General features: G+C 34.4%; 1 long non-coding RNA gene across 3 annotated transcripts; it reads right to left on the bottom strand.

Annotated features, from left to right (window-relative positions):
* Nucleotides 1-16,026: 16,026 nt before the first annotated feature.
* On the bottom strand, nucleotides 16,027-17,591 carry LOC120119144. Of its 3 annotated transcripts, none has more exons than XR_005515812.1 (6): nucleotides 17,552-17,591; nucleotides 17,240-17,471; nucleotides 16,961-17,158; nucleotides 16,796-16,887; nucleotides 16,615-16,716; nucleotides 16,027-16,405 (listed from the first exon to the last, which is right to left on the bottom strand). It is a non-coding gene; the product is annotated as an uncharacterized LOC120119144 (long non-coding RNA). The 3 variants fall into 3 exon arrangements; XR_005515811.1 differs by having other exon boundaries at nucleotides 17,240-17,482; nucleotides 17,552-17,589; XR_005515813.1 differs by having other exon boundaries at nucleotides 17,338-17,482; nucleotides 17,552-17,589.
* Nucleotides 17,592-20,368: the final 2,777 nt, after the last annotated feature.

Below are 20,368 nucleotides of genomic sequence, written 5' to 3'. Positions count from 1 at the left end.
TTAAACAAAATCGATCGATAACCACATATAGTATCGAAAGTACACAAAAGTACTGATATGAAAAATGCAACATATGCATTAAACAAAATCGATTGATAACCATTGTACTCCAAGTATGTCAAAATGCACCTATGCCTCTCAATTCACATATAATAGGCCTTTAAATCAAATTCGCAGATTAAACATTTATTCTGAAACATCGATAGCTGTTAAAAATAATATACAAGTTCATCAATCTATTTTAGGGCAGTTCATACCCTGAAATTTATTCGTAAAAATCATTTTCATAAACTTTATAAAATATTTCAAAATACGGTAAAACATGTTTTTTATAAAAATATTCGAGGTTGACTCATCGTAAGTTGTCCTCATATCATATAAATACATAATAAATGCACTCACCTGGTATGTCTTACTATCGGAATCCGATTATTCTTGAACTTTTTCCTTGCCTTTCGTTTTGCTCGTATCACGAGTTCGATCACGATCTACACGAGCATCTATACAAAGCATATACAAATATAATATATAAGTTAGTATTCTTACTAACATTTCATACTTAATAATAATAATACTCCAAAAGTACTATTATTGCTAATTATTCTAAAAAATCATCTTAATTTTTCCTTTTTATTCATATTGGGCTTTTGTCATTAATTATTCAATTCAAGGCCCAAATAAGCCTAATAATTTCCAGCATTAAACTTTTATCCCAAATAACTCAATAATGCCATATTTACCATTTAATCCACTAACTTTCTCAATGTTTAACATTTAGCACTCAAACTTTATCAACTTTCCAAAATGGCTAAATTTCACCTTCTAACTTAAATTTCAGTCTCCAAATAAAAATTTCCAGCACAATACAATAATTATTGAACAATTATACAACAACCCATACCTTTTTCATAATTAACAATTTGGTCCCCTAACTTTCACAAAATTACAGATTGCTCTAAATATTTTTCTAAGGCTTGTAAAACCTTTATAATATCATTTCTAAGCCACATGATTTTTTTTTCACAAATTTTCCCTGTAACACCCCAATTTATGGGCTAAATTTTAGAAATTATAAAGTGGTGGATTTAATTGGTATTTTGGAAGAGAATTGAGTATTAAATTATAAAATCGTAAAGTTGGCAGACCATTTTAAGAAATACAAAAAGTTCAATGGCTAAACTCATAGTTTACCCATTTTTCTTTTGGAATGAATTATAACCCCCTCTCGTATGTTTTTTCTGCAGATTTTATCATTTTCCTCTTCTCCTCAACCCTCTTTTCAACTTCGATCTACTCACCGTCCGACCTCCGATCGGTGAACCGAAACCACCATCGTGTTCGTTGTCGAACATGGAACAAAACCCCTCAAACCTTTCGTCGTGAATCATCGCCGTTCGTCGTGAATTTCAGTCGGAAGTATGGTCGGTAATAACTTGATTTCAGTTGGTTTTTTATCGATTCACGACGATCCGACCATCCGTTTACGACACCTCCCGCACCATCGTGTTCCTTGCATCGTTCCGAGTCCACCAGTGTTCTCCATTTCTCAGTCGTCGCCGGCGCGTGGAGGGGTGAGACCGTCAAAGTTTCTGACGTTTCAGAATCGAGCTCTCCGCCGTTCAAAATTATGAACCGAGCTTTGTAAGTGCCTCAAAATCGCTTAAAATAATTTTTAGGAATTTTTTCGAGAATTTTCCGACACAGGGTTACTGTTCACACGCCGCACGTGCCACCCTTGAGAGTGGGCATCGTCTGGGTGATAATTTTGTAATTAATTTATGATTGGTTGCTATTTGTGTAAAATTCGGGTGTCAGTTTAGTAAATATTTGTAGAATATGGCTAATTTGGTCATTAATTTATGTTAGGGTGCTATTTGTGTAAAATTGTCGACTGTTAACCATTGACCGGCGTTGACTACAATTGACCAAAACTTTGACCGACTCTGACTGGGCATTAAATGACCTTTGACTTTGATCGAGTATACCTATCTTGACATTCTTCGACGTTCCAAATCTGATTCCACAGTCAGTTTTTCGAAATTCAAACCTGAAGGCCTCGAAATTGCTAGTCAAACCCGTTGACTTTGATTTTGACCGAAAATTCCAAATTTTTGAAAAGTCATATTTTATACTTTCGACGTCCTAAATCCGAATCCGAAATCCGTTTCGGCAAATTCGAATCTGGTAAGCTAATTTTCATTGATTTTTTATTTGATTCGATCCGTTTTTCAGAATTAAGCTTCGTTTTTTATGTGATTTTTGTTGATATGGATCCGAGGAAATATTGGAAGTTGAATTAAAGATCAAAGGCGTTCGAATGGAATTTATATGGTTGATCAGTATGGAACATAAATCGAGATAATACTTTACTACATCTTTATGCTTTATGGAACATTTGAATATTGGTAAATGCATGAATAAGATAATGTTGGTCTCATTTGGGTAGTTAATGAATTTCTATACTCGATCCGAATACAGTAGAAATTTGGTAACTGATTATGGTTCAGAGAACTTTTATAAGAAATTTAGGGATTGATAGAATAAAATTACAAGTTATGTGCTTAGTGATAAAGAAATCAACCTGGATCTGTAACTTATAATTTATTTCATCAAATGTTAAATGTTAAAGGTACTTGGATGAGAAATTATGAGAATACTCCGGTAGGGTAAAATTACAAAAATACCCTTATGTTATAAAAAGACAAGATTTGAATATGGAAGTTGAATAAGAGGTTTTTACAGACACATTGATCTAATAAAAATATTGATGTGCATAAAAAATGTTAGTTTTACTTTGACATTATGGATAACCAGTTTTTAATCCTATGAGGGTTTGTGAAGGATACTAGAAGTCTGTTAAGGGAATCATTTCAAGATCAGAGAGTGATAAAGAAAACAATTAATCATAGGATCTCTAAATTATATTATTTTCGTTAATAGCTAATATCGAAATTATCTGGTTAAGAAATTACAAAAATACCGTTGAGAGGTAAAATAGTCCGAGTTGACCCTGAATGAGAAAGTACTTGGAAGATTTGTACTTAACTTGATTAAGTACGAAATTGATTGTTAAGATTCCGACTTAGTGTAGAAAAATTCTTGATATTCCGTTGGTAGAAATCTGAGAAGACACTTGACCTGAAAATATCCGAGTTACGAGTAAATACCTGAAGAACAATTTATCGGAGAGTGCTCTTTTATCAGAATTGTTCGAAATGACTGAAATAAATTATAAATTGGAATTAAATAATAAGATAGGATGGAAGGAAATGATTGAAATATATCGGATATGTAGAATGACCAGAATACCCATGAAATAGAAATGACCCAAGAATACCACCAAGCTCAGGAATGATTGGATATCCTCGAGCTCTGAAATGAATGGAATAAAACTGAACACCAAAATTATCAAAATACCCTTATGGCCTATACTAAGTAAATGTCTTGGATTAATTAAGGAATCCAAATAAGCATAGGAATTTGACTACCTTTAAAAGTAATGGAACACAATTTAAGTGAATAGATCAACCCTAAAACTATATCAATACCTAAATGGCATATATATTACTTGAATGTGTGTTTGTCTTCTCAAGTTTGGCTCGATGATAATTTTGGAAGTATTCAACTCAACTCAACTCTAGATCATATTCAGTACTAAGAATTTAACGTTTGTTCGATAAATCAACTACGAAGACCAAATTGAAAGGATCAGAAGTACAATATGTATCTGAAATTAGGAACTTTTGAATTACTCTGGAAAATCCTGAAGTAACTGGAATGGACTTGAATGCTAAATGAATTAAGTAACCTCAATGACTGAGGATTAAGTAAGTGATTAGGATAAGCCTGGAAATTCGGATGAACTTACATGATGTATCATCCCTATGGATTATGAACCATAAATCAAGTACGTCAGCATTTCATGGTATCGTAGAAGCGTGAAAAAGAAATAAAGACCATTAGAGTATTTGTTCGTCTCCTTAAGATATGTTCAGTGATGACTCAAAAGTTGATTTATGGACAATAATTATTGGTATTAAAGAGTGAATACCTGGTAGGACAACGAATGGACTGATCAACATGCATTAGTTTTGGGAGTTGTTAAACTTAAGTTATTTCAATAATCCGATAAATCGACGCCGATTGTAAATGTCCTGAATCTTCATTTCTTCCTTATCAGCTCAAGTTATATTCTGAATAAATGATGATTCTATTAGTTATTGAACTATTCCTATGGTGATTCTAAATACCGACATTCTATCGGTAAACTGAAGATCCTTGTTTCTCTCTCCAATAAGATTATCCAGTATCTCTGAAGAATATCTGATAAATATTTTGATCCTCTAGCGTGTTCCACATATACTAAATGACAAATTTATATGTTTCAAATGAGTTTCACGAAAGTATTGATTTACTGGTTTATGAACCATGGCAATATGGTATGTGATCTCTAATTACGGTTTTCATCGAAAAGTATGAATTGTACATGATTTATGAAATAATGGAATTTACTGGTTTATGAATTATGGTTACCTAAAATGTGTTATATGGTTTCCTGTTTTTCACTGGAAAATATGAATTATTCCTGATTTATGGAATCATGGAATTTAGTAGGTGTGCAGGTGGGTGTAAGGTTCTGTGGAACCTACACATTATGGAGTGTTGGTTGGATGGAATAATATGATTTTTGATAAACGTTTTATGGGAGGGTGTTGTTAGAGGAAGTTATCGTTACTGCAGGCTCCTCTGCTTTTGCTCAGGGTAAGTCCTTACTTGGTGTGTAGGTGGGTGTATGGTTTTGGGGAACCTACACATTATGGAGAGTTTGGTTGGAGGGATTAATATGGTTTTTGAATAAAAATATGTTTTTAAACTACTACTGTTTAAAAAGAAAAGATTTGTATCTCTTCACTGGTTTTATGGGAACACACTAGATAACCTATTCTGATCTCCTAAACCTAGACATCCAAAATATTTCCATCTGAACTGAAAACTTATTATCCGTTATTATCTGAAATATCAGTAGAATCTCCGATATGCATTAAAATTCATAGAGGTTCGGAACCAATAAGAAAATTTATGTTTATCTGTATCTGCACGTTCTTCAGCATCACCTGGTAGTTCTGTATTACTGAGCTTTCCGAAGCTCACTCTATTACTCAACATTTCAGGTTAAAAGAATTGTACCAACGCAGCTATCGACTTCAGTAAGGGAGTTTTTCCGGTGTTGTTATTAGAGAATGGTACAGGTGATTAGGGGGCATGTAATTATATTTTGTTTTATATACGAGTCTGAAGATCTGTTTTATTTCTTCATTCTGGTAAATCATTTTATAAGTTACATGTTTTAATAAAAGTTTTAAATTTTCCGCCATTTTTATAGTGGGTCGCTCCGGTGCCCTAATGTGACACTCCAGACTGGATCGGGTTATCCGCATCGGTCTGATAGGGTTACATTCCCCATTATCTTCCTCAAGGCCTAATGGTTTATGTACCCAAGACTAGGGTTTTCATGATTTTACTCGATTTTGAATTGATTCAAGCATGAAATCAACCTTGTTTCAACCTTATAAAATCTCTACAATCAAAGTCCTAATCAAATTTATTCATAACATAAACTTCCTCCAGGATTAAGGTTAGGCATGTAACCCCCCAGACTGATGCGGGTAACCAGATTTAATCTGGGGTGTCACATTTGGGCCACCGGAGCGACCCACTGTAAAAATAGCAGAAAATTTAAAACTTTTATTGAAACGTGTAACTTATAAAATTAGTTATTGCTATTTAAAAATAAAACAGATTTCCAGAATCGTATATAAATCAAAATATAATTACATGCCCCCTAATCACATGTACCATACTCTGCAACAACGCTGGAAGAACTCCCTTACTGAAGTCGATAGATGCTCTGGTACAATTCTTTTAACCTGAAAATGTGAGTAATAGAGTGAGATTCGAAAAGCTCAGTAATACAGAACTACCAGATGATGCTGAAGAACGTGCATATACAGATAAATAAATATATCCTTATTATTTCCAAACATTTATAGATTTTTATGCTGAGCAGAGAGCCTACTGATATTTCAAATGGTAACGGACAATGAGCTTTCAGTTTAGACAAATATTTCGGATGACTGAGTTCAGGAGATCAAAATAGGTTATCTAGTGTGTTCCCGTAAAACCAGTAAAAAGATACAGATCTTTTAAAACATATATATATATATATATATATATAACACAATCCGTCAAGTCCAAAATATGTAGGTTCCCCAGAACCATACACCCACCGTCAAGTCCAGTAGGCCCTGAGCACACAACCGAGGAACCGGTAAGTAAGGCCCTGAGCACACAACCGAGGAGCCTCCAGGTATAGTTCCTCCAACATTACCCCCCAAGTAAAACATGTTTCGTCCGTAAACGGATATATCAAAAATCATAACATAATCCAGGTCAAGAATCAGATCAAAATCCAGGTCAAGTATCCGATCAGAATCCAGGTCAAGTATTCGATCAGAATCCAGGTAAGGTATTATAATAGAAATCAAATCGAAAATCAGGTAAAATATCCAGGTGATTAGGGAACACACCAGAGTTTACAGGTATTATTTAGAGGTACTTTATCAGGCAGAGAAACACAGTTCTTCAGTATGTCGATAGAATGTTGGAATTTAGAATCACTATTGGAAGAGTTCATTAACTGACAGAATCATCAGTTATTCAGAATGTGAATTATCAGGTTAATATCTTATTCGGACAGTTTTCAGAAGCTGTACGTAATCAGAAGGGTATTCAGAATCCTTTACATCCATGTCAATTGATCGGATAATCGAACAACTTGAGAACGAAGATTCAGAACCTTAACAATCTATGTCGATTGGTCAATTCATTTTCCTTCTAGGGTATTTACTCTTTAATACCACAAATTCTTGTCCATAGATCATCTTCAGAATCATCGCTGAATAGATATTCCAATGGTCTTTATTTCATTTCCAAGGTTCCGCTATATCATGAAATACTGACGTGCTTGATTTGTAGTTCATGTTCCATAAGGGCGATACATCATGTAAATTTATCCGAATTTCCAGGCTTAACATAATCACTTACTTAATCCTCAATCATTGAAGTTATTTAGTTCATTTAGCATCCAAGTCCCTTCCAGTTACTTCGGAATTTTCCAAAGTAATACAACGTTCCTGTATTTCAGATATATATTGTACTTCAGATCCATTCAATTTGGTCTTCTTGGTTGATTTGTCAAACAAACGCCCAATTCTTAATACTGAATGCGATCTAGAATTGAGCTGAGCAGAATACTTCCAAAATTATCAACGAGCTAAACTTAAGAAGACGAACATGCATTCAAGTAATATCTATGTCGTTCAGCTACTGACATATCATTAAAGTTGATCGGCTTACTTAAGCTGTGTTCTATAACTTTTTAAAGGTAGTCCAATACCTATGCTTATTTGGATTCCTTAATTAATCCAAGGCATTTACTTAGAATAGGACAAAAGCGTATTTTGGTAATTTTGTGTTCATTTTTATTCCATTTATTTCAGAGCTCGAAGATATCCAATCATTCTTGAGCTTGGTGGTATTCTTAGGTCATTTCCACTACAGGGGTATTTTGGTCATTTTACAACAGTGTATTTCAATCCTTTCCTTCCGTCCGATCTTACTATTAAATTCAATCTTATCATTTATTTTAGTCCTTTCAAATAATTCTGACAACAGAACACCCCCGACAAATTGTTCTTCAGGAATTTACTCATAACTCGGATATTTCCGGGTCAAGTGCCTTCTTAGATTTTACAAACGGAATATCAAGAATTTTCCTACACTAAGTCAGGATCTTAACAATCAAATCCGTACTTAATCGAGTTAAGTACAAATTCTTAAAGTATTTTCTCATTCAGGGTCAACTTAGACTATTTTACCTTTCAAGGGCATTTCCATAATTTCTTAACCAGATGATTTCGATATTAGCTCTTAACGAGAATAATATAATTTAGAGATCCTATGATTAATTGTTGTCTTGAACACTCTATGATCTTGAAACGGTTCTCTTAACAGACTTCTAGTATCATTCACAAACTCTCCTAGGATTAAAACTGGTTATCCATAATTTTCAAATAAAACTAACATTTCTTATGCACATCTGTAATTATATCATATCAATATGTTCTTTCAGAGTTATTATTCAACTTCCAGGGATAATTCTTAATATCCTACAACATAAGGGTATTTTCGTAATTTTACCCTACCGAAGTATTCTCATAATTTCCCATCCAAGTACCTTTAACATTTAACCTTTGATGATATAAAATATAAGTTACAAATCCAGGGTTGATTTCTTTATCACCAATCACAAACTTGTAATTTAATTCTAACAATTCCTCAATCTCTTATAATAGTCATCTGAGCCATATTCAGTCACCTACTTGCTACCGTATTCGTATCAAATGTAGATCTTTATTAATTACACATATGAGACCAAACATTTTCATTCATGCATTTACCAATACCAACATGTTCTATAAAGCATAAAGAGGTAGTAAAGTATTACCTCGATTTCCGTGCAATACTGATTGACCATAAAAATTCCATTCGAACGCCTTTGATCTTTAATTCAACTTCCAATAATTCCTCAGATACATATCAACATAAATTATATCAGAAACGGAGCTTAATTGCAATAAACGGATCAAATCGGGTGATAAATAAGTGAAAAATAGCTTACCGGGTTCGAATTTGGTGAAACGGACTTCGGATTCGGATTCAGAATGTTGAAAGCATAAAATATGACTTTTCAGAAATTTGGAATTTTCGGTCAAAATCAAAGTCAACGGGTTTGATTGGCAATTTCGAGGTCTTCGGGTTTGAATTTCGAAAAACGGACAGCGGAATTAGATTTGGAACGTCGAAAAATGTGAGGATAGGTTTACTCGGTCAAAGTCAAAGGTCGTTTAATGCCCGGTCAAAGCCCGTCAAAGTTTTGGTCAACAGTGGTCAACACCGGTCAACGGGTCGGGTCGGATCAATGGGTCGGGTCAACGGGTCGGGTCGGGTCGGGTTATGACCGGTCAAACCGGTCAACTATGCACCAAAACCTATCAAACTGGTCATTTGGACCATCCCCACGAGCAGTGGCGGTGCGTGGATACTGTTCTGGCAGCGTAAAATTCACAGAAAAATTTCTAAAAATTATTTTGAGCGATTTCGAGATACTTACAAAGCTCGGTTCAAATTTTTGAACGGCGGAGAGCTCGATTTCAACAAATCGGAAACTTTGACCGCTTCACCTCCACACGCGTCGCCACCGCCAGAGAAAAGGGAGGACATCGGTGGACTCGAAACGGCACAAGGAACACGATGGTGCGGGAGGTGTCGTAAACGGATGACCCGATCGTCGTGAATCGATGAAAACCAACTAAAATCGGGTTATTACCAACGATACGTCCGACTGAAATTAACGACGAACGGCGACGATTCATGATGAAAGGCTTGAGGGGTTTTGTTCCTCGCTCGACAACGAACACGATGGTGGTTTTGGCTCGTCGATCGGAGGTCGGACGGCAAGTAGATCGGAGTTGAAAGTTGGTTGATCGGAGAGGGAAAACTGGAAAATTTTTCCAGAAACATACGGGAATGGGGGTTTATACCATCTCATAAATAAAAATGGTTAAACCAAGAGTTTAGCCATTGAACTTCCTGCACTTCATAAAATGGTCTGCCAACTTTAAAATTTTACAATTTAACCCAATGTTTCTTTCAAAATACCAAATTAAATCCACCACTTTATAATTTCTAAATCTTAGCCCCTAAATTGGGGTGTTACAATTCTCCCCTCCTTAAAAGAATTTCATCCCCGAAATTCATTCGTGTCACATAATTGCATAAATGAAACTTCCATTAGTTCTTTCATATCTTTCATGTAGCTCTTATAGAAATACGAATCCTCCACTAATCCCTAACTAGTTGAGTATACATTCTTATCAGAACTTTCTCTCATTTCAATAAAAGAATCTGAACGAAAATTTTCTTGAGTAATCAATTCAGTCTTGGTCATGAGAATAGGCTCATAGAGCAGTAGCATATCCCAATTTCATTTCCAGAGTCGAGTCAGAATTTCTCAGATAATTAACTCTCACATGGCTCGTGAGGTACTTTAGAGCGTTTAGACAGATGTTACAGGTATTCCTTTTTGTACAAGTATAGCCTTAACAGATAGAAATTTCGGTTCTCTTGTTACAGATAGAGACTCAACCTTGGAGTTCCGGCTCAGAGAAGTACAATTGTAGTCTAGGGGCATGTATTGATCAGACATATTTTGACATTCGACCGGCCGATCTATCTTGAAAATTTTGACTCAAACCAAGGCTCTGATACCACTAAATGTAACCCCCCAGACCGATGCGGGTAACCAGATCCGATTCGGGGTGTCACATTTGGGCCACCGGAGCGACCCACTGTAAAAATAGCGGAAATTTTAAAACTTTTATTGAAACGTGTAACTTATAAAATCAGTTGTCGCTATTTAAAAATAAAACAAATTTCCAAAATCGTATATAAATCAAAATACAATTACATGCCCCCTAATCACATGTACCATACTCTGCAACAATGCCGGAAGAACTCTCTTACTGAAGTCGATAGATGCACTGGTACAATTCTTTTAACCTGAAAAAGGTGATTAATAGAGTGAGCTTCGAAAACCTCAGTAATACAGAACTACCAGATGATGCTGAAGAACGTGCATATACAGATAAACATACATATAATTATTATTTCCAAACATTTACAGATTTTTATGCTGAGCAGAGATCCTACTGATATTTCAGATGGTAACGGACAATGAGCTTTCAGTTCAGACAAATATTTCGGATGACTGAGTTCAGGAGATCAGAATAGGTTATCTAGTGTGTTCCCGTAAAACCAGTAAAAAGATACAGATCTTTTAAAACATATATATATATATATATACCCCCATCCGTCAAGTCCAAAATGTGCAGGTTCCCCAGAACCATACACCCACCGTCAAGTCCAGTATGCCCTGAGCACACAGCCGAGGAGCCTCCAGGTATACTTCCTCCAACATTACCCCCCAAGAAAAACATGTTCCGTCCGTAAACGTATATATCAAAAATCATAACATAATCCAGGTCAAGTATCAGATCAAAATCCAGGTCAAGTATCCGATCAGAATCCAGGTCAAGTATCCGATCAGAATCCAGGTCAGGTATTATAATAGAAATCAAATCAAAAATCAGGTAAAATATCCAGGTGATTAGGGAACACACCATAGTTTACAGGTATTATTTAAAGGTATTGTATCAGGCAGAGAAACAGTTCTTCGGTATGTCGATAGAATGTTGGAATTTAGAATCACTATTTGAAGAGTTCATTAACTGACAGAATCATCAGTTATTCAAAATGTGAATTATCAGGATCATATCTTATTCGGACAGTTTTCAGAAGCTTTACGTAATCAGAAGGGTATTCAGAATCCTTTACATCCATGTCAATTGATCGGATAATCGAACAACTTGAGAACGAAGATTTAGAACCTTAACAATCTATGTCGACTGGTCAATTCATTTTCCTTCTAGGGTATTTACTCTTTAATACCACAAATTCTTGTCCATAGATCATCTTCAGAATCATCACTGAATAGATATTCTAATGGTCTTTATTTCATTTCCAAGGTTCCACTATATCATGAAATACTGACGTGCTTGATTTGTAGTTCATGTTCCATAAGGGCGATACATCATGTAAATTCATCCAAATTTCCAGGCTTAACCTAATCACTTACTTAATCCTCAATCATTGAAGTTACTTAGTTCATTTAGCATCCAAGTCCCTTCCAGTTACTTCGGGATTTTCCAGAGTAATACAACGTTCCTGTATTTCAGATATATATTGTACTTCAGATCCATTCAATTTGGTCTTCTTGGTTGATTTGTCGAACAAACGTCCAATTCTTAATACTGAATGCGATCTAGAATTGAGCTGAGCAGAATACTTCCAAAAATTATCATCGAGCTAAACTTAAGAAGACGAACACGCATTCAAGTAATATCTATGTCGTTCAGCTACTGACATATCATTAAAGTTGATCGGCTTACTTAAGCTGTGTTCTATAACTTTTTAAAGGTAGTCCAATACCTATGCTTATTTGGATTCCTTAATTAATCCAAGGCATTTACTTAGAATAGTACAAAAGGGTATTTTGGTAATTTTGTGTTCATTTTTATTCCATTTATTTCAGAGCTCGAAGATATCCAATCATTCTTGAGCTTGGTGGTATTCTTAGGTCATTTCCACTACAGGGGTATTTTGGTCATTTTACAACAGTGTATTTCAATCCTTTCCTTCCGTCCGATCTTACTATTAAATTCAATCTTATCATTTATTTTAGTCCTTTCAAATAATTCTGACAACAGAACACCCCCGACAAATTGTTCTTCAGGTATTTACTCATAACTCGGATATTTCCGGGTCAAGTGCCTTCTCAGATTTTACAAACGGGATATCAGGAATTTTCCTACACTAAGTCAGGATCTTAACAATCAAATCCGTACTTAATCGAGTTAAGTACAAATCCTCAAAGTATTTTCTCATTCAGGGTCAACTCGGACTATTTTACCTTTCAAGGGCATTTTCGTAATTTCTTAACCAGATGATTTCGATATTAGCTCTTAATGAAAATAATATAATTTAGAGATCCTATGATTAATTGTTGTCTTGAACACTCTCTGATCTTGAAACGGTTCTCTTAACAGACTTCTAGTATCATTCACAAACTCTCCTAGGATTAAAACCGGTTATCCATAATTTTCAAATAAAAACTAACATTTCTTATGCACATCTGTAATTATATCAGATCAATATGTTCTTTCAGAGTTATTAACCAACTTCCAGGGATAATTCTTAACATCCTACAACATAAGGGTATTTTTGTAATTTTACCCTACCGAAGTATTCTCATAATTTCCCATCCAAGTACCTTTAACATTTAACCTTTGATGATATAAAATATAAGTTACAAATCCAGGGTTGATTTCTTTATCACCAATCACAAACTTGTAATTTAATTCTAACAATTCCTCAATCTCTTATAATAGTCATCTGAGTCATATTCAGTTACCTACTTGCTACCGTATTCGTATCAAATGTAGATCTTTATTAATTACACATATGAGACCAAACATTTTCATTCATGCATTTACCAATACCAACATGTTCTATAAAGCATAAAGAGGTAGTAAAGTATTACCTCGATTTCCGTGCAATACTGATTGACCATAAAAATTCCATTCGAACGCCTTTGATCTTTAATTCAACTTCCAATAATTCCTCAGATACATATCAACATAAATTATATCAGAAACGGAGCTTAATTGCGATAAACGGATCGAATCGGGTGATAAATCAGTGAAAAATAGCTTATCGGGTTCGAATTTGGCGAAACGGACTTCAGATTCGGATTCAAGACGTCGAAAGCATAAAATATGACTTTTCAAAATTTGGAATTTTCGGTCAAAATCAAAGTCAACGGGTTTGACCGGCAATTTTGAGGCCTTCGAGTTCGAATTTCGAAAAAAGGACAGCGGAATCGGATTTGGAACATCAAAAAATGTCAGGATAGGTATACTCGGTCAAAGTCAAAGGTCGTTTAATGCCCGGTCAAAGCACGTCAAAGTTTTGGTCAACAGTGGTCAACGCCGGTCAACGGTCAACGGGTCGGGTCGGTCGGGTTATGACAGGTCAAACCGGTCAAATATGCACCAAAACCGATCAAACTGGTCATTTGGACCATCCCCACGCACGGTGGCAGCGCGTGGGGGCGTGGGTACTGTTCTGGCAGCGTAAAATTCACAAAAAAAAATTTAAAAATTATTTTGAGCGATTTCGAGATACTTACAAAGCTCAGTTCAAATTTTTGAACGGCGGAGAGCTCGATTTCAGCGAATCAAAAACTTTGACCGCTTCACCTCCACAAGCGCCGCCGCCGCCGGAGAAAAGGGAGGACACCGGTGGACTCGGAACGGCACAAGGAACACGATGGTGCGGGAGGTTTCGTAAACGGATGACCCGATCGTCATGAATCGATGAAAAACTAACTAAAATCGAGTTATTACCGACGATACGTCTGACTGAAATTAACGACGAATGGCAAAGTTCATGACGAAAGGTTTGAGGGGTTTTGTTCCTCGCTCGACAACGAACACGATGGTGGTTTCGGTTCGTCGATCGGAGGTCGGACGGCAAGTAGATCAGAGTTGAAAGTTGGTTGATCGGAGAGGGAAAACTGCAAAAAATTTTCAGAAACATACGAGAATAGGGGTTTATATCATCTCATAAATAAAAATGGTTAAACCAAGAGTTTAGCCATTGAACTTCATGCACTTCATAAAACGGTCTACCAACTTTAAAATTTTACAATTTAACCCACTGTTTCTTTCAAAATACCAAATTAAATCCACCACTTTATAATTTCTAAATCTTATCCCCTAAATTGGGGTGTTATAAGGCCGAAATTACCCATAACTTATATAGACATGTATAATTGATTTTAATCATAAATCATGCTTGAAATTGGTTCTACAACCTCAAAAACATCAAAATCCTTCATCGATTCCATAACCTTAATTTGAACATAAACCCTAAAATTTGGGATATTTGAACAGAAACCAAATTAGTAAGCAATAAATGTACCAAAAGATAGGTTTTTCGAATAGAACAATTTTCTATTTCACTGCATGTTCCAAAATCCAAAGAAAATTGCTCAAAAATAAAAAATAAAATATCTCTTATTTAGGTCATGGAGAGCACGAAATGAAGATGAAAAATAGCCTAAGTTTTATGAATTTCATGAATTTTCATGTTAATTTAACATTTATTTAAGCTTAAATGAATATTTATATTCATTTAATGAGAAATGCTCATTTTGACATTAATGAAACTTGATATTTATAATAATACCAAGACACATAATCTTATCATCTTTCCAAAGTAAAGATGAACAAAATATTTTACCCGTTCCAATTTTACCAAGCAACTTTCCAAAAATTACAATTTTACCACTTTGATTAAACAATCCAAATTAAACATGAAAATAAATACTCAAATCCAACGATCCATATTATTTTCCATCATTTTTACATGTGGAAATAATATTTTTAAGCCTAATTTATCATTCTTCAATTTTTTCAGAAATTTCTATTATATTCGATTTACCGATTTCTTATCGGACTTTAACCCTTTCTAGTTTTCAACGTAAATCCCGAATCATGAATCTAATTTCAATAAAAACTCACTCTCAAAAGTAAACTATATATTTATAGAAAAAATATTTTTGGGAAAATTACCACTTAGATCCCTAAACTTTTCCTAATTTATACTTGGCCACTAGATTTTCAAAACTTATATATTGGTCACTAACCAAAATTTGGGGTATTACAACATATCAGGTAGCCATAGTTCATAAACAATAAATCAATACATCACTAAACTTATATTTTGGTCACTAACAAACGACACAATGTGTTGAGATTTAACGGCATTTTTCCCACAAACACCGTAAAATGTGTATGTATGTAACAGCGTTTTTACAAATGCCTCAAAAGCTTAAGATATTTGGCAGCGTTTTTCAGATACAAACATCGCAAAAAATCAAGTATATAACAGCTTTTTTTTGGATACAAACACCGCTAAAGGTCTGGTATATAACGGTATTTTTCATATAAACGCCGCAAAAGGTCTGTCTATTGCGACGTTTTTAGGATACAAACGCCGCAAAATATATGGTATATAACGGCGTTTTCTGTTACAAACACCGCTAAAGAACACATAATTTAAACAATTTAAATATTTTCTTCGATTACCCCAAATCTATTTTTTTCAACTTGTTCCATTATCCAACAAACATGACATCAAACTCTATATCCATAACAAACAACATCAAATCGAATATAATAAATAAAAGTTTCATTAACATAATATCAATTCAGTTAAACACGATTCAACAATATTAACAATCTGCTGATAATATAAATAAGACTATGATAGTGGATTCTGAGGTTGCATTTTCTGTAACATCTGCATTATATCATCAAGTTATTTTTCAAATTCTTGACATCTTTGCTGATATGATGTTTCTCTCTGTGCTATCGATGCTTCTCTCTGTGCTTCTATTGCTGTTATCTCTGCTTCCCTTACTTCATTTTCGACTTTCATGTTAGTCATTTGTTGATCCATTTCAGCCAACTTTTGTTTTAAACGACTAACTTCTAATTAGGAAGACTGAGACTGAGACTGTGACAATATGTACTGAGATGAACTGGACCCAAAATATTTGGTGGGAGTAACGAATGATCCTTGACAGCGCACCTGACCATATCTTTCAGGACCCAAAACGTCATTAATAGCTTGGTTTTCAATGTCATCCTCATTAATAAAACTTTGATTCGAAGCAGTAGCATGATACTCTGCTTTTTTCTCACACAATTTTTCTTAATAATAAAGTGAATAATTAATTTAAATAAAAATGTCATGCTACAGATATAAATAAAGTCAGGTAAATTTTAAATATCTATCCAATAAACGTACCATAATTTCTGCAGCTTCAGCAGTCATAGGAGTGACATCTTTCTTTGTATGTGTCACGTCGAAAAGTTAGATTCATCCAACTTTAGAACCAGATGTATTTTCCTACAATGTACCATAATATAATTAGTTTAAGTTAGCATGTACATGGAATACAAATAACTCTGTGGATAATTTATAATACCTCCTCATTAGCTATACAAGCAAAGCTTTTTGATCCAGCCGAGTGCGTAAACTTTTGTTGTTGTCTGCTAACAACACAACATGCTTTCGGTCCTATAATGTCAAAAAACCAATTTTATTGATGATTTATAAATCGTTAAAATTATTTTTGAAAAATACATCATACCTGTCCGTTTTGTAAACTCCAGAATCTAACATCTTCCCATTGGTACCTGAGCATTCCAGGTGGAACTGTTTATAGCTTCTCTTCAAGGCTGAGATCATTCTTGAAGTATTTCTTCTTTAATGCGCTCTTGTGATCTCTATATCTCTTCCGTAACGCTTGCTTCATATAATCGTCAGATACCTCTAAAGAAAATTTCTCCTATGCAACAAATAAATGTTCAACATAAGTATAAATTATTATTGAATTGTTATAGAGTGTCTATTATAATGACATTATTACCTTAATAAAATCCAACGCCTGATTTTTGTTACTAGTAGACATTTCGCGCTATGACTCATAATTGATCGGTAATAGATTAACATTACGTCCAACTATACCTAAGTAACCGGATAGAAGACATGCTTCTGGGCCAATAGATTGATCGTCATCATTTCTTGAAACTTTGACACGGTGCCAAAGAGGAAGTTAGTATAATTCCTTCAACGTTGTACGCCCTCTACTCTTGTGCGTTCTCATTTTCAACTATATAAGAAATTATTAAATGTAAGTTTTGAAAATGAACAAACTATTAAATAAAGTTTCAAAGTTTACCTTGAATTTCTACTTCTTCAACAGTTTCAGGAACTTCGAAAGAGTCAACTGCATTCGATTCCTCGTTATTTTTTTGTTCATGGTCTTCAGAAGCTCGAACAACCCGCAAATCACTTATTTTTCTCCTCGGCATGATATTTGTAATAAACAAAAATTTATAATAAGAAAATGAATTAATTAATGAATATAATGAAAGCTAACATGGTAAAAGTTATAATATTATAAATAAATTAATTAATATATAAAATCTTACGACATTCTTATGTAGTGTTAGTTGTCATAAATATCTTCATCAACGTCCTCTCGAACCCATTGAAATTGTGGTGTATTAGTGATAGTTTCATATATGTTTTGTGGTAGTAGAGGTAAACATTATGATATTGTTTCAATGTCATCTCTACTTCCATCCCCGATGTCTATTAAGTCTCTAGGAGTATTACGGAGCACAACATACCAACCGTCAACCATTAGATCGTGACAGTAAAATACTTGTTTCACTTGAGAAGAAAATACATATTGTTCATCCATCAATCGTTGACCAGTGTGAATTAATCAAGAGAAATTCACCATTATAAACACGAATCTATCTCTTTTTATGCCTCTATTTACATCAACCCAGTCACACCGAAACAACACAACCTTTTGTTTTCCATAATAATCTAACTCAATAATGTCCGTAAGAATTCCATAATAATCGACATCTCCCTCCTGTGGATTATTGTCCCGGACAGTAACATAACTTGTAGTTGACGAAGTAACTATGACTCCACAATTTTGTGTCCTCCTTAATGTTTCACGAGATTTCGTGTAGAACCTGAACCCATTAATGAGGAAGACATTATATCTTTTAATTATTCTATTCGAACTTTGAGAAAGCCATTTAACATCTTCACTAACTTCTCTCCCACTCCAAACCTATTACACATGAATGATCATATATAAGGGTTTATTTCTATATAAAAAACAAGACATATATTATTTATAAGTATGTTGAATGATTTAGTTACTTACCATATGGCCTAACCATTCACGAAAAGTTTCTGTGAATAACTTATGTCTCTCTCGCTAATGTAATCTTCGAGAGCGTGCACGAGATCTCAAGACTTCTTTAAACTCACTATAAAATAGATTGTCATTAAAGAATGATAAATATAAAAGATTAAGGAATTTCATTAGTATTGGGTCCGAAAGACTTACGTGCGAAATGGATCTACTGAATCGTGATGGAAAGAACATATCGATATGCTTGTACCCAAGACGTGTCATCTAAGTATGCAATTTCAACTTTCTCAAGTGGTTGACCATAACTTCCAAACAAATAATCTTGAGGTAAGTATTTAGTACTGAACACAATTTCTATTTTGTATATTCCATCTTGTTTCAACATCTTCCAAATATTTAGAGCAAAATGTCATTCATTCCTCTGCCAAATACCCTTCAGCAATTGATCCTTCTGGATAACGCTTATTACGACAGTAAGACTTCAACTTGCCCAAGAACATATACAGAAAACAACGTACAATGTAAATACATTTAATTAAAAAAGTATAATCAGTAGTCATTTGAAATGTATAATTCAATTAGCACCTCATTATAGGGTACATCCATCGATAGAAAACTGGTCCACCAACTCTTGCTTCGTGAGGAAGATGAATTAGCAAATGCACTATAATTGTGAAGAATAAAGGCGGAAATATCTTCTCCAAGTTCCATAAGGTCAAGGCGACTCGATCTTGTAGTTTATCAAGTTCTTCAACCATCAGAACTTTCCCACAGATGACTTTCATTATATTGGAAAGTTCAATGATACAAGACGTCACCTTACTCGACATGCAACCACGTACAACTACTAGCAGTAAATCTTGCATTAATATGTGATAATCATGCGACTTTAAAGAATAAAGTCTTCAATCTTTAACACTGACACATGGAGATATATTTGATGCATACCCATATAGGACTTTTATATCCTTCAAGACCGTGCAAAACACTTCTTTTTCTTTCTTCTAAAGAGAAAAAATAGAAGGCGGCAAGAAATGTTTTCCATTAAGATGTACTTGCGGATGAAGATCATGCCCATGTCGACTAAGTCAATTCTACTCTTGATATTATCTTTAGATTTTCTTCCATCATTCAGAATTGTTCTGATAATATTCTCACAAACATTCTTCTCAATATGCATTACATCAAGATTATGTCTCAAAATTTGATTTTTCCAATAAGACAACTTGGAGACTATACTCCTCTTTTTCTACATGTCTACCTCATTTGGATCATCCTCTTCATCATACTCATCATCACTCTGTTGATCAACTTCAAGCTCTTCATTGATCTGCTTTGCCTTTTTCTTTGATTGTGTATTGGTTGGTTGATTCATCTTCCGTAAGTGAAATTGATATTTTTCAACATTTTGAATATATCAGTCCCGGTTATTTGGTCAGGAGCATTTCGAAACTCTTCATCTCCATCAAACATATTCTTTTGACATCTAAATCTATGATTATCAGGTAACTACCGACGATGTCCCATATAAGAGATCTTCTTTCCATTAAACAACCACTTCGAACATGTTTGTGCAGAACAACAAGGACAAGCATAACGACCTTTGATACTCCAACCAGATAAATTTGCATACGCAGGAAAATCATTAATTGTCCATAATAAAGTCGCGCATAAATTAAAGTTCTCCTTCTTAAACACATCATATGTTTCAACCCCTTCCCATAACTCTTTCAACTCTGCAATTAGCGACTACATGTAAATATCAATATCATTTTCGAGGCCTTTCTCGCCAGAGATTATCATGGATAAGATAAA

This window comes from Hibiscus syriacus, unplaced genomic scaffold (assembly GCF_006381635.1).
Source record: "Hibiscus syriacus cultivar Baekdansim isolate YM2019G1 unplaced genomic scaffold, ASM638163v2 tig00110331_pilon, whole genome shotgun sequence".
Classification (NCBI taxonomy): Eukaryota; Viridiplantae; Streptophyta; class Magnoliopsida; order Malvales; family Malvaceae; genus Hibiscus; species Hibiscus syriacus.
Note: the sequence above shows the minus strand (reverse complement) of the source record. Positions and strands in the feature narration are given on the sequence as shown.